The sequence below is a fragment of the Festucalex cinctus genome, chromosome 18, assembly GCF_051991245.1.
Source record: "Festucalex cinctus isolate MCC-2025b chromosome 18, RoL_Fcin_1.0, whole genome shotgun sequence".
Taxonomy (NCBI): Eukaryota; Metazoa; Chordata; class Actinopteri; order Syngnathiformes; family Syngnathidae; genus Festucalex; species Festucalex cinctus.
This window is the reverse complement of record NC_135428.1, coordinates 2,189,197-2,202,473: the sequence shown is the minus strand read 5'-3', so window position 1 is coordinate 2,202,473 and position 13,277 is coordinate 2,189,197. Positions and strand designations below refer to the sequence as shown.

Below are 13,277 nucleotides of genomic sequence, written 5' to 3'. Positions count from 1 at the left end.
TTTTTTCGACCAAAAAACGTCATGTATAGTAAGGCTTTTTTTTACGGCAAAAAAACGACCATGTATAGTAAGGCTTTTTTTTTACGGCAAAAAAACGACCATGTATAGTAAGGCTTATTTTTTCGACAAAAAAACGACCATGTATAGTAAGGCTTTTTTTTCCGACAAAAAAACGACTATGTATAGTAAGGCTTTTTTTTTCGACAAAAAAACGACCATGTATAGTAAGGCTTTTTTTTTCGACAAAAAAACGACCATGTATAGTAAGGCTTTTTTTTTCGACAAAAAAACGACCATGTATAGTAAGGCTTTTTTTACGACAAAAAAAACGACCATGTATAGTAAGGCTTTTTTTTCCGACAAAAAAACGACCATGTATAGTAAGGCTTTTTTTCCGACAAAAAAACGACCATGTATAGTAAGGCTTTTTTTTCCCGACAAAAAAAAGACCATGTATAGTAAGGCTTTTTTTTACGACAAAAAACCGACCATGTATAGTAAGGCTTTTTTTTACGACAAAATAACGACCATGTATAGTAAGGCTTTTTTTTTACGACAAAAAAACGACCATGTATAGCTAGGCTTTTTTTTTCGACAAAAAAACGACCATGTATAGTAAGGCTTTTTTTTACGACAAAAAAACGACCATGTATAGTAAGGCTTTTTTTACGACAAAAAAACGACCATGTATAATAAGGCTTTTTTTTTACGACAAAAAAACGACCATGTATAGTAAGGCTTTTTTTTTACGACAAAAAAACGACCATGTATAGTAAGGCTTTTTTTTACGACAAAAAAACGACCATGTATAGCTAGGCTTTTTTTTCCGACAAAAAAACGACCATGTATAGTAAGGCTTTTTTTTCCGACAAAAAAACGACCATGTATAGTAAGGCTTTTTTTTTCGACCAAAAAACGTCATGTATAGTAAGGCTTTTTTTTACGGCAAAAAAACGACCATGTATAGTAAGGCTTTTTTTTTACGGCAAAAAAACGACCATGTATAGTAAGGCTTATTTTTTCGACAAAAAAACGACCATGTATAGTAAGGCTTTTTTTTACGACAAAATAACGACCATGTATAGTAAGGCTTTTTTTTTTCGACAAAAAAACGACCATGTATAGTAAGGCTTTTTTTTTCGACAAAAAAACGACCATGTATAGTAAGGCTTTTTTTTACGACAAAAAAACGACCATGTATAGTAAGGCTTTTTTTACGACAAAAAAAACGACCATGTATAGTAAGGCTTTTTTTTCCGACAAAAAAACGACCATGTATAGTAAGGCTTTTTTTTCCGACAAAAAAACGACCATGTATAGTAAGGCTTTTTTTTCCGACAAAAAAACGACCATGTATAGTAAGGCTTTTTTTTACGGCAAAAAAACGACCATGTATAGTAAGGCTTTTTTTTACGACAAAATAACGACCATGTATAGTAAGGCTTTTTTTTTTCGACAAAAAAACGACCATGTATAGTAAGGCTTTTTTTTCGACAAAAAAACGACCATGTATAGTAAGGCTTTTTTTTCCGACAAAAAAACGACCATGTATAGTAAGGTTGTTTTTTTTTTTAAACGACCATGTATAGTAAGGCGTTTTTTATTTTGTTAAAAAAAATGACCATGTATAGTAAGGCGTTTTTTATTCTGTTAAAAAAACGACCATGTATAGTAAGGCGTTTTTTATTTTGTTAAAAAAACGACCATGTATAGTAAGGCGTTTTTTATTTTGTTAAAAAAACGACCATGTATAGTAAGGCGTTTTTTATTTTGTTAAAAAAACGACCATGTATAAGTAAGGCGTTTTTTATTTGATTAAAAAAAACGACCATGTATAGTAAGGCGTTTTTTATTTTGTTAAAAAAACGACCATGTATACATGGTCTTATTTTTTTATTTTGTTAAAAAAACGACCATGTATAGTAAGGCGTTTTTTATTTTGTTAAAAAAACGACCATGTATAGTAAGGCGTTTTTTATTTTGTTAAAAAAACGACCATGTATAGTAAGGCGTTTTTTATTTTGTTAAAAAAACGACCATGTATAGTAAGGCGTTTTTTTTACGACAAAAAAACGACCATGTATAGTAAGGCTTTTTTTTTACGACAAAAAAACGACCATGTATAGTAAGGCTTTTTTTTACGACAAAAAAACGACCATGTATAGCTAGGCTTTTTTTTCCGACAAAAAAACGACCATGTATAGTAAGGCTTTTTTTTCCGACAAAAAAACGACCATGTATAGTAAGGCTTTTTTTTTCGACCAAAAAACGTCATGTATAGTAAGGCTTTTTTTTACGGCAAAAAAACGACCATGTATAGTAAGGCTTTTTTTTTACGGCAAAAAAACGACCATGTATAGTAAGGCTTATTTTTTCGACAAAAAAACGACCATGTATAGTAAGGCTTTTTTTTACGACAAAATAACGACCATGTATAGTAAGGCTTTTTTTTTTCGACAAAAAAACGACCATGTATAGTAAGGCTTTTTTTTTCGACAAAAAAACGACCATGTATAGTAAGGCTTTTTTTTACGACAAAAAAACGACCATGTATAGTAAGGCTTTTTTTACGACAAAAAAACGACCATGTATAGTAAGGCTTTTTTTTCCGACAAAAAAACGACCATGTATAGTAAGGCTTTTTTTTCCGACAAAAAAACGACCATGTATAGTAAGGCTTTTTTTTCCGACAAAAAAACGACCATGTATAGTAAGGCTTTTTTTTACGGCAAAAAAACGACCATGTATAGTAAGGCTTTTTTTTACGACAAAATAACGACCATGTATAGTAAGGCTTTTTTTTTTCGACAAAAAAACGACCATGTATAGTAAGGCTTTTTTTTCGACAAAAAAACGACCATGTATAGTAAGGCTTTTTTTTCCGACAAAAAAACGACCATGTATAGTAAGGCTTTTTTTTCCGACAAAAAAACGACCATGTATAGTAAGGCTTTTTTTTCCGACAAAAAAAACGACCATGTATAGTAAGGCTTTTTTTTTCGACAAAAAAACGACCATGTATAGTAAGGCTTTTTTTTTCGACAAAAAAACGACCATGTATAGTAAGGCTTTTTTTTACGACAAAAAAACGACCATGTATAGTAAGGCGTTTTTTATTCTGTTAAAAAAAAACGACCATGTATCGTAAGGCGTTTTTTATTTTGTTAAAAAAACGACCATGTATAGTAAGGCGTTTTTTATTTTGTTAAAAAAACGACCATGTATAGTAAGGCGTTTTTTATTTTGTTAAAAAAACGACCATGTATAGTAAGGCGTTTATTTTGTTAAAAAAACGACCATGTATAGTAAGGAGTTTTTTTTCCACCTAAAAAAACGACCATGTATAGTAAGGCGTTTTTTATTCTGTTAAAAAAACGACCATGTATTGTAAGGCGTTTTTTATTTTGTTAAAAAAAACGACCATGTATAGTAAGGCGTTTTTTATTCTGTTAAAAGAAAACGACCATGGATCGTAAGGCGTTTTTTATTTTGTTAAAAAAACGACCATGTATAGTAAGGCGTTTTTTATTTTGTTAAAAAAACGACCATGTATAGTAAGGCGTTTTTTATTTTGTAAAAAAAACGACCATGTATAGTAAGGCGTTTTTTATTTTGTTAAAAAAACGACCATGTATAGTAAGGCGTTTTTTTTCCACCTAAAAAAACGACCATGTATAGTAAGGCGTTTTTTATTTTGTTAAAAAAAACTCCATGTATAGTAAGGCGTTTTTTTTCCACCTAAAAAAACGACCATGTATAGTAAGGCGTTTTTTATTTTGTTAAAAAAAACGACCATGTATCGTAAGGCGTTTTTTATTTGATTAAAAAAACGACCATGTATAGTAAGGTGTTTTTTATTTTGTTAAAAAAACGACCATGTATAGTAAGGCGTTTTTTATTTTGTTAAAAAAACGACCATGTATAGTAAGGCGTTTTTTATTCTGTTAAAAAAAACGACCATGGATCGTAAGGCGTTTTTTATTTTGTTAAAAAAACAACCATGTATAGTAAGGCGTTTTTTATTTTGCTAAAAAAACGACCATGTATAGTAAGGCGTTTTTTATTTTGTTAAAAAAACGACCATGTATAGTAAGGCGTTTTTTATTTTGTTAAAAAAACAACCATGTATAGTAAGGCGTTTTTTATTTTGTTAAAAAAACGACCATGTATAGTAAGGTGTTTATTTTGTTAAAAAAACGACCATGTATAGTAAGGCGTTTTTTTCCCCCCTAAAAAAAACGACCATGTATAGTAAGGCGTTTTTTATTTTGTTAAAAAAACGACCATGTATAGTAAGGCGTTTTTTATTTTGTTAAAAAAACGACCATGTATAGTAAGGCGTTTTTTATTTTGTTAAAAAAACGACCATGTATAGTAAGGCGTTTTTTATTTTGTTAAAAAAACGACCATGTATAGTAAGGCGTTTTATATTTTGTTAAAAAAACGACCATGTATAGTAAGGCGTTTTTTATTTGATTAAAAAAACGACCATGTATAGTAAGGCGTTTTTTATTTTGGTAAAAAAACGACCATGTATAGTAAGGCGTTTTTTATTTTGTTAAAAAAACGACCATGTATAGTAAGGCGTTTTTTTTCCACCTAAAAAAACAACCATATATAGTAAGGTTTTTTTTTTTTTTAAACGACCATGTATAGTAAGGCGTTTTTTATTTTGTTAAAAAAAATGACCATGTATAGTAAGGCGTTTTTTATTCTGTTAAAAAAACGACCATGTATAGTAAGGCGTTTTTTATTTTGTTAAAAAAACGACCATGTATAGTAAGGCGTTTTTTATTTTGTTAAAAAAACGACCATGTATAGTAAGGCGTTTTTTATTTTGTTAAAAAAACGACCATGTATAAGTAAGGCGTTTTTTATTTGATTAAAAAAAACGACCATGTATAGTAAGGCGTTTTTTATTTTGTTAAAAAAACGACCATGTATACATGGTCTTATTTTTTTATTTTGTTAAAAAAACGACCATGTATAGTAAGGCGTTTTTTATTTTGTTAAAAAAACGACCATGTATAGTAAGGCGTTTTTTATTTTGTTAAAAAAACGACCATGTATAGTAAGGCGTTTTTTATTTTGTTAAAAAAACGACCATGTATAGTAAGGCGTTTTTTATTTTGTTAAAAAAACGACCATGTATAGTAAGGCGTTTTTTATTTTGTTAAAAAAACAACCATGTATAGTAAGGCGTTTTTTATTTTGTTAAAAAAAACGACCATGTATCGTAAGGCGTTTTTTATTTTGTTAAAAAAACGACCATGTATAGTAAGGCGTTTTTTATTCTGTTAAAAAAAAACGACCATGTATCGTAAGGCGTTTTTTATTTTGTTAAAAAAACGACCATGTATAGTAAGGCGTTTTTTATTTTGTTAAAAAAACGACCATGTATAGTAAGGCGTTTTTTATTTTGTTAAAAAAACGACCATGTATAGTAAGGCGTTTATTTTGTTAAAAAAACGACCATGTATAGTAAGGAGTTTTTTTTCCACCTAAAAAAACGACCATGTATAGTAAGGCGTTTTTTATTCTGTTAAAAAAACGACCATGTATTGTAAGGCGTTTTTTATTTTGTTAAAAAAAACGACCATGGATCGTAAGGCGTTTTTTATTTTGTTAAAAAAACGACCATGTATAGTAAGGCGTTTTTTATTTTGTTAAAAAAACGACCATGTATAGTAAGGCGTTTTTTATTTTGTTAAAAAAACGACCATGTATAGTAAGGCGTTTTTTATTTTGTTAAAAAAACGACCATGTATAGTAAGGTGTTTTTTATTTTGTTAAAAAAACGACCATGTATAGTAAGGCGTTTTTTATTTTGTTAAAAAAACGACCATGTATAGTAAGGCGTTTTTTATTCTGTTAAAAAAAACGACCATGGATCGTAAGGCGTTTTTTATTTTGTTAAAAAAACAACCATGTATAGTAAGGCGTTTTTTATTTTGCTAAAAAAAACGACCATGTATAGTAAGGCGTTTTTTATTTTGTTAAAAAAACAACCATGTATAGTAAGGCGTTTTTTATTTTGTTAAAAAAACGACCATGTATAGTAAGGTGTTTATTTTGTTAAAAAAACGACCACGTATAGTCAGGCGTTTTTTTTTCACCTAAAAAAACGACCATGTATAGTAAGGCGTTTTTTATTTTGTTAAAAAAAACGACCATGTATAGTAAGGCGTTTTTTATTTGATTAAAAAAACGACCATGTATAGTAAGGTGTTTTTTATTTTGTTAAAAAAACGACCATGTATAGTAAGGCGTTTTTTATTTTGTTAAAAAAACGACCATGTATAGTAAGGCGTTTTTTATTCTGTTAAAAAAAACGACCATGGATCGTAAGGCGTTTTTTATTTTGTTAAAAAAACAACCATGTATAGTAAGGCGTTTTTTATTTTGCTAAAAAAACGACCATGTATAGTAAGGCGTTTTTTATTTTGTTAAAAAAACGACCATGTATAGTAAGGCGTTTTTTATTTTGTTAAAAAAACAACCATGTATAGTAAGGCGTTTTTTATTTTGTTAAAAAAACGACCATGTATAGTAAGGTGTTTATTTTGTTAAAAAAACGACCATGTATAGTAAGGCGTTTTTTTCCCCCCTAAAAAAAACGACCATGTATAGTAAGGCGTTTTTTATTTTGTTAAAAAAACGACCATGTATAGTAAGGCGTTTTTTATTTTGTTAAAAAAACGACCATGTATAGTAAGGCGTTTTTTATTTTGTTAAAAAAACGACCATGTATAGTAAGGCGTTTTTTATTTTGTTAAAAAAACGACCATGTATAGTAAGGCGTTTTATATTTTGTTAAAAAAACGACCATGTATAGTAAGGCGTTTTTTATTTGATTAAAAAAACGACCATGTATAGTAAGGCGTTTTTTATTTTGGTAAAAAAACGACCATGTATAGTAAGGCGTTTTTTATTCTGTTAAAAAACGACCATGTATCATAAGGCGTTTTTTATTTTGTTAAAAAAACGACCATGTATAGTAAGGCGTTTTTTTTTCACCTAAAAAAACAACCATATATAGTAAGTTTTTTTTTTTTTTTAAACGACCATGTATAGTAAGGCGTTTTTTATTTTGTTAAAAAAAATGACCATGTATAGTAAGGCGTTTTTTATTCTGTTAAAAAAACGACCATGTATAGTAAGGCGTTTTTTATTTTGTTAAAAAAACGACCATGTATAGTAAGGCGTTTTTTATTTTGTTAAAAAAACGACCATGTATAGTAAGGCGTTTTTTATTTTGTTAAAAAAACGACCATGTATAAGTAAGGCGTTTTTTATTTGATTAAAAAAAACGACCATGTATAGTAAGGCGTTTTTTATTTTGTTAAAAAAACGACCATGTATAGTAAGGCGTTTTTTATTTTGTTAAAAAAACGACCATGTATAGTAAGGCGTTTTTTATTTTGTTAAAAAAACGACCATGTATAGTAAGGCGTTTTTTATTTTGTTAAAAAAACAACCATGTATAGTAAGGCGTTTTTTATTTTGTTAAAAAAAACGACCATGTATCGTAAGGCGTTTTTTATTTTGTTAAAAAAACGACCATGTATAGTAAGGCGTTTTTTATTCTGTTAAAAAAAAACGACCATGTATCGTAAGGCGTTTTTTATTTTGTTAAAAAAACGACCATGTATAGTAAGGCGTTTTTTATTTTGTTAAAAAAACGACCATGTATAGTAAGGCGTTTTTTATTTTGTTAAAAAAACGACCATGTATAGTAAGGCGTTTATTTTGTTAAAAAAACGACCATGTATAGTAAGGAGTTTTTTTTCCACCTAAAAAAACGACCATGTATAGTAAGGCGTTTTTTATTCTGTTAAAAAAACGACCATGTATTGTAAGGCGTTTTTTATTTTGTTAAAAAAAACGACCATGTATAGTAAGGCGTTTTTTATTCTGTTAAAAGAAAACGACCATGGATCGTAAGGCGTTTTTTATTTTGTTAAAAAAACGACCATGTATAGTAAGGCGTTTTTTATTTTGTTAAAAAAACGACCATGTATAGTAAGGCGTTTTTTATTTTGTTAAAAAAACGACCATGTATAGTAAGGCGTTTTTTATTTTGTTAAAAAAACGACCATGTATAGTAAGGTGTTTTTTATTTTGTTAAAAAAACGACCATGTATAGTAAGGCGTTTTTTATTTTGTTAAAAAAACGACCATGTATAGTAAGGCGTTTTTTATTCTGTTAAAAAAAACGACCATGGATCGTAAGGCGTTTTTTATTTTGTTAAAAAAACAACCATGTATAGTAAGGCGTTTTTTATTTTGCTAAAAAAAACGACCATGTATAGTAAGGCGTTTTTTATTTTGTTAAAAAAACAACCATGTATAGTAAGGCGTTTTTTATTTTGTTAAAAAAACGACCATGTATAGTAAGGTGTTTATTTTGTTAAAAAAACGACCATGTATAGTAAGGCGTTTTTTTTTCACCTAAAAAAACGACCATGTATAGTAAGGCGTTTTTTATTTTGTTAAAAAAACGACCATGTATAGTAAGGCGTTTTTTATTTTGTTAAAAAACGACCATGTATAAGTAAGGCGTTTTTTATTTGATTAAAAAAAACGACCATGTATAGTAAGGCGTTTTTTATTTTGTTAAAAAAACGACCATGTATAGTAAGGCGTTTTTTATTTTGTTAAAAAAACGACCATGTATAGTAAGGCGTTTTTTATTTTGTTAAAAAAACGACCATGTATAGTAAGGCGTTTTTTATTCTGTTAAAAAAAAACGACCATGGATCGTAAGGCGTTTTTTATTTTGTTAAAAAAACAACCATGTATAGTAAGGCGTTTTTTATTTTGCTAAAAAAAACGACCATGTATAGTAAGGCGTTTTTTATTTTGTTAAAAAAACAACCATGTATAGTATGGCGTTTTTTATTTTGTTAAAAAAACGACCATGTATAGTAAGGCGTTTTTTTGTTTTGTTTTTTTAAACCACCATGTTTCGTCAGGCGTTATAATTCCTCTTAATTTCTCGACTGTGATGCAGAGCTTCAAATTTATTTATTTTTTGTATTAAAAAAAAAAAAAATGTTGGCTAAATTGTTGATGTGAAATATTCATCCCATATCACATGTCGTCACAAGCTTGGGGTCGTGACCCAAAAGGACGGTTGGACCAAATGAGTTCTCGCTGCAGGGTGCGGTCGGACGAAGAGCTCAGTCATCCGGAGAGGCGCCAGGTGAGGCGCCAGGTGAGGCGCTGGCTGCTGCATTTATTCCAGATGCCTCCCCGATGAGCTGTTGATGGCACGATTGAAGTTGGAGAGGAGCTCAGGGCAGACCAAGGACACATTAGACGACTACCGCATGTCTTACTGCCAACCTGCTCAAAATGATGGCCCCGTAAACTTGCGCCTGGATCATCAGGAAAATAAATGGTTGGATGGATCAGCATCATATGCGAAAGATGAAGCAATGTTATTCCTAGATTTAACTTCATGGTTATTTCTCCAATCACTTTTTTTATATCCTTCCATCTTTTCATCATGAGTCCAATCCAATTTCAACATATTCAGAAAAGTCATACCTTTCAGAGTACCATTTTTTTCATCATTCAACAAATTTTCACATTTTTCACAATTTTGCATTTTTCACCCCCCCCCAAAAAAAAAATCACATTCATTTCTAATTAGACATTCGTCAAAACATATTAATTTAATTATGTTTGCAAATTCTAAATATTAATCTCATTCAATTGACCTTGGGAACAAATTCCAAAATTTTCACAGTAATTTTCCCAATTTTCACTAATTTGTTTACAAACTATACAAAGGTAGTTTCACAATTATTTTTGAAAACGTTAACAAATTCATATATTCCACTATTATTCACATAATTCAATTTCAACACACTTGAAAAATTCCTGCTATTCAAGGCTACTATAATTCTCATTCACAATTTTCAACAAAAAAAATAAAAAATCTATTACTTTGACTTTGAGCATACCAAAAATTCCCACTTAAAAAAAAAAAATCTAAATATTGCTTGTTTTTGTCCTCTACTTTCTCAAAAAAAAATTCAGAGTTGTTCCGCAAACGGAGAAGTGATTGAATTATGGAATTATGTATCTTTAAAAACAGAATATCATACAGAATGACGTCAGATGTGCTTGTGGCTCTATTGTTGGGGCGGGAGGGAAATTATATTGATTATTCTATTTTTATACTAAGAAACTTCAATATAATTCTCACGTCAGGTTATTTAGTGTGTTACATTTAAAAATGCTTTCAAACAGTAGGTAGTTTTAACTTTTGACCACTTGGGGGTGACAGAGTGCCGTTAATACATACAGTCGTCTCTGTGGATCTATGAGCAGGAAATACGTTGGCAAATTTTAAGTTTCCACACTATAACATTATCTAACCTCTGGTCAGCAAAATCCTAAATTGGCTAAACTGCGTTTGGGTGTCGCAACAAATCATCCCCCACCGCAACAGTGCAGAAGCAGACTTAAATGCAGGTTTAATGTTTCGAAGTTTCTTGCCTCGTCCGCTGCTGGCTCAGCTTCCGCTTCCGCTTGCTCACACGGACAAAATGTCATCAAATGGATTTGTGTGAGGAAACTCGACAAAGAATCATGTCAATGAAAATGGCATTCAGTCAAGACAGTTGCTGATATTTTCAGTGGGATTTTGGGAGACGAGAAAGACAACTTGAGCAGTTTTGCTCCTTGAATGTCCTTCATGCACACTTGCAGAAGTGAGGGATTAAATTCCCCCGACACGCCAACTACAAATTAATGATCAAATGAACGTTTTATGACATGAACATTTTACTTATAAAAAAATATATAATGGATGCCTAATTAAGCTAATATCACTTCCGGTGTTTAGGTTGTTGTACGTTCCACAGGTCAGCTCAGAATGCTCTTTGTTTAACAAATATACAGCACTTGTCATTACTATTATCCTTAGTTGTTAAAATATCATTATTCAAGAAAACGATTTTTTTTTTTTTTAATGACTGGAACGAGGAATTCCAATTGTTCCAGTTTAGCAGGCTCACAGCTGTGTTGTGCTGAAAACAATATTGGAGTTGCATGTTTGAAAGCACAACATGTTCACAAAAGGTGAGGTGGGGTGAATGCATCAATATTCAAACAGCCGACTGCTGTCGTGACTACCAACAAGGTTTAATTACAGAAAGTGAGGGCCTATTCGTTTGCACAATACAAACGGAAGTACATGTACCAGACCAAAAAAACAAAAAATAAAAACACACAACAACAACAACAACAACATAAGCTACAGTTCTGACGTACTTCCTGGTTCAAATCTCAGCTCTGGCCGTCCTGCATAGAGTTTGAGTGTTTTCAACATTTTTTTTTTGTTTTTGTCTTTTTTTTTCTTTTTTTTTTAAATAATTGATAATTTATTTATTGAAAGAACAATACAATAAAACACAACAGCCTTTTTGTTTTCCTCTTCCACATTCCCAAACCATTCCTGTTTGGTTTGGTGCTTTGAATCGTACGACCCCCTAAGGTGACATGGTAGAAAAAAAAACAAACAAACTTTGCGTTCCCTCGCAAAACAGGGAACAGGCAAAGATTGCGTGCCCTCGCAAAAAACTTTTCATTCTCTCGCAAAGATTGCGAGGGAACGCAAAGTTGTTTTTATTTCACTTACCATGTCACCTTAGCTGCGCCGTAAACACTTCCGGGTCCAAGCGAACAAAAGCGACGTGTAAACAAAGCAGTGGAAAAATAAGCGAAGTGCGCATCGGGAATTCAAGGTGCATTATGGGTAGAAACGTGGTGCATTGTGGGTAGGCGAAACTACCAAACGGTCAAGAAAATGAATTGAATCCAATGGAATCGGCTCTGAAAGAAACGTTGCTGTTTTTTTTTATTAACATGCATAGCATGAGGTGCAGTTGACTTGCAAGCTTTAAAGTGTACAGTTAGGCAAAGATCGTCACCACTCTAATCTCCGCCATTCAAATTGATAGATTAGTTGGGAGCCTCGTATTTCCCTCGCGCATGCGCAAACTTCGCTCCATCCGAGTCGTTTTGGGAAAGCTTTCCCACCGTTTTGTTTCATGTTTACAAACGTTCCATCCTCATCGCTTTTGTTCACATGGAAGTGTTTCCGGAAGTGACCCGGAAGTGTTTCTCCTCTGCGTTCCGTCGCAATCTTTGCGAGGGAACGCAGTTTTTTTGCGAGGGCACGCAATTTTTGCGAAGATGTTTGCGAGGAACGCAAAGTTTTTTTTTTTTTTTTTTTTTTTTTTTTTTAACCATGTCACCTTAGGGGCTCCATAGAATCGTCCATAGACGGCGTGTGATTGGTTATTTTTCTATGAATGCCCTGTGATGACCACAAGATGGTTGGAGGGATTTCGCCATTCATATATTTTTCAAGTTTCCTTATGTAGATTTGTTTATTTATCATATTTTTTTTCTAAATATCGTCCTCTCGTTGCTTCTTTCCTTTTTTTCCCCCCTACTCTAATTGCACTTCTCATTTTTGAACACCAGGTGGCAGGAGCGCACGACGCAAAAGACGTCAGTGATCCTCGTTTCAAGCAGGTAGGAGGACTGTCAGGTCACCTGACCCGAGGAGAAACCAGCCTGACTGGTTGACTTCCTGTGACCCATCAGCTCGTTTCTACGCCTGAACCGACAGAAGAGCGCGCATGTGGTCTGACTGGAAGAACAGAACACTCCTCGTTCTTGCGTTTCAACTCGAAGGAAGGGAACAAATCCTCCTCGCAGCCTCCCTCACATGTGTTTACTTTGAAGACGTCATCTGTCTCACTTTGACACACCCGACGCTGCATCACATTTTTTTTGGAGCAAACAAGAACATCTGATGGTCGGCTTGGCATTGTAAACAAAAAAGCTGCATCGTGCAACGAATGCTCGGATAAATGCGCATCGTTTACCACCATAACAGTTAGCATGCATCAGCAACACACTGCCTGTTAAGTCTGGGGAAACAAAAAATAATAAAATAAAATAAAAATAAAAAAGAGGCAATAATGAGAGATTGCCTGGAGTGCCCCCCCACACCCCCGCTGACAATAAGGCTAATCACATCCAAACAAATGTGCTCCTAAAAAAACACTTTCAAGTGTATAAATGCATCCGATTCCCAGCAGGAAAATTCCCCTGATGTTTCGTTCTCTCTCGCAATACAAGCGCAGCGCTTCTCGGTTCCCCCTATAGCCGGATTACGCCGAGGCCTCTCAAGCCGAGTTCATCGTTAGTTGAATTGTTAAGAAGGGGTAAGAACATCTGAGGCGGGGGTG

The 13,277-nt window shown here is 32.3% G+C and overlaps 1 long non-coding RNA gene across 1 annotated transcript; it reads right to left on the bottom strand.

Annotated features, from left to right (window-relative positions):
* Positions 1-9,003: 9,003 nt before the first annotated feature.
* On the bottom strand, positions 9,004-12,092 carry LOC144006349 (uncharacterized). The gene is made up of 2 exons (XR_013279782.1): positions 11,654-12,092; positions 9,004-9,380 (listed from the first exon to the last, which is right to left on the bottom strand). It is a non-coding gene; the product is annotated as an uncharacterized LOC144006349 (long non-coding RNA).
* Positions 12,093-13,277: the final 1,185 nt, after the last annotated feature.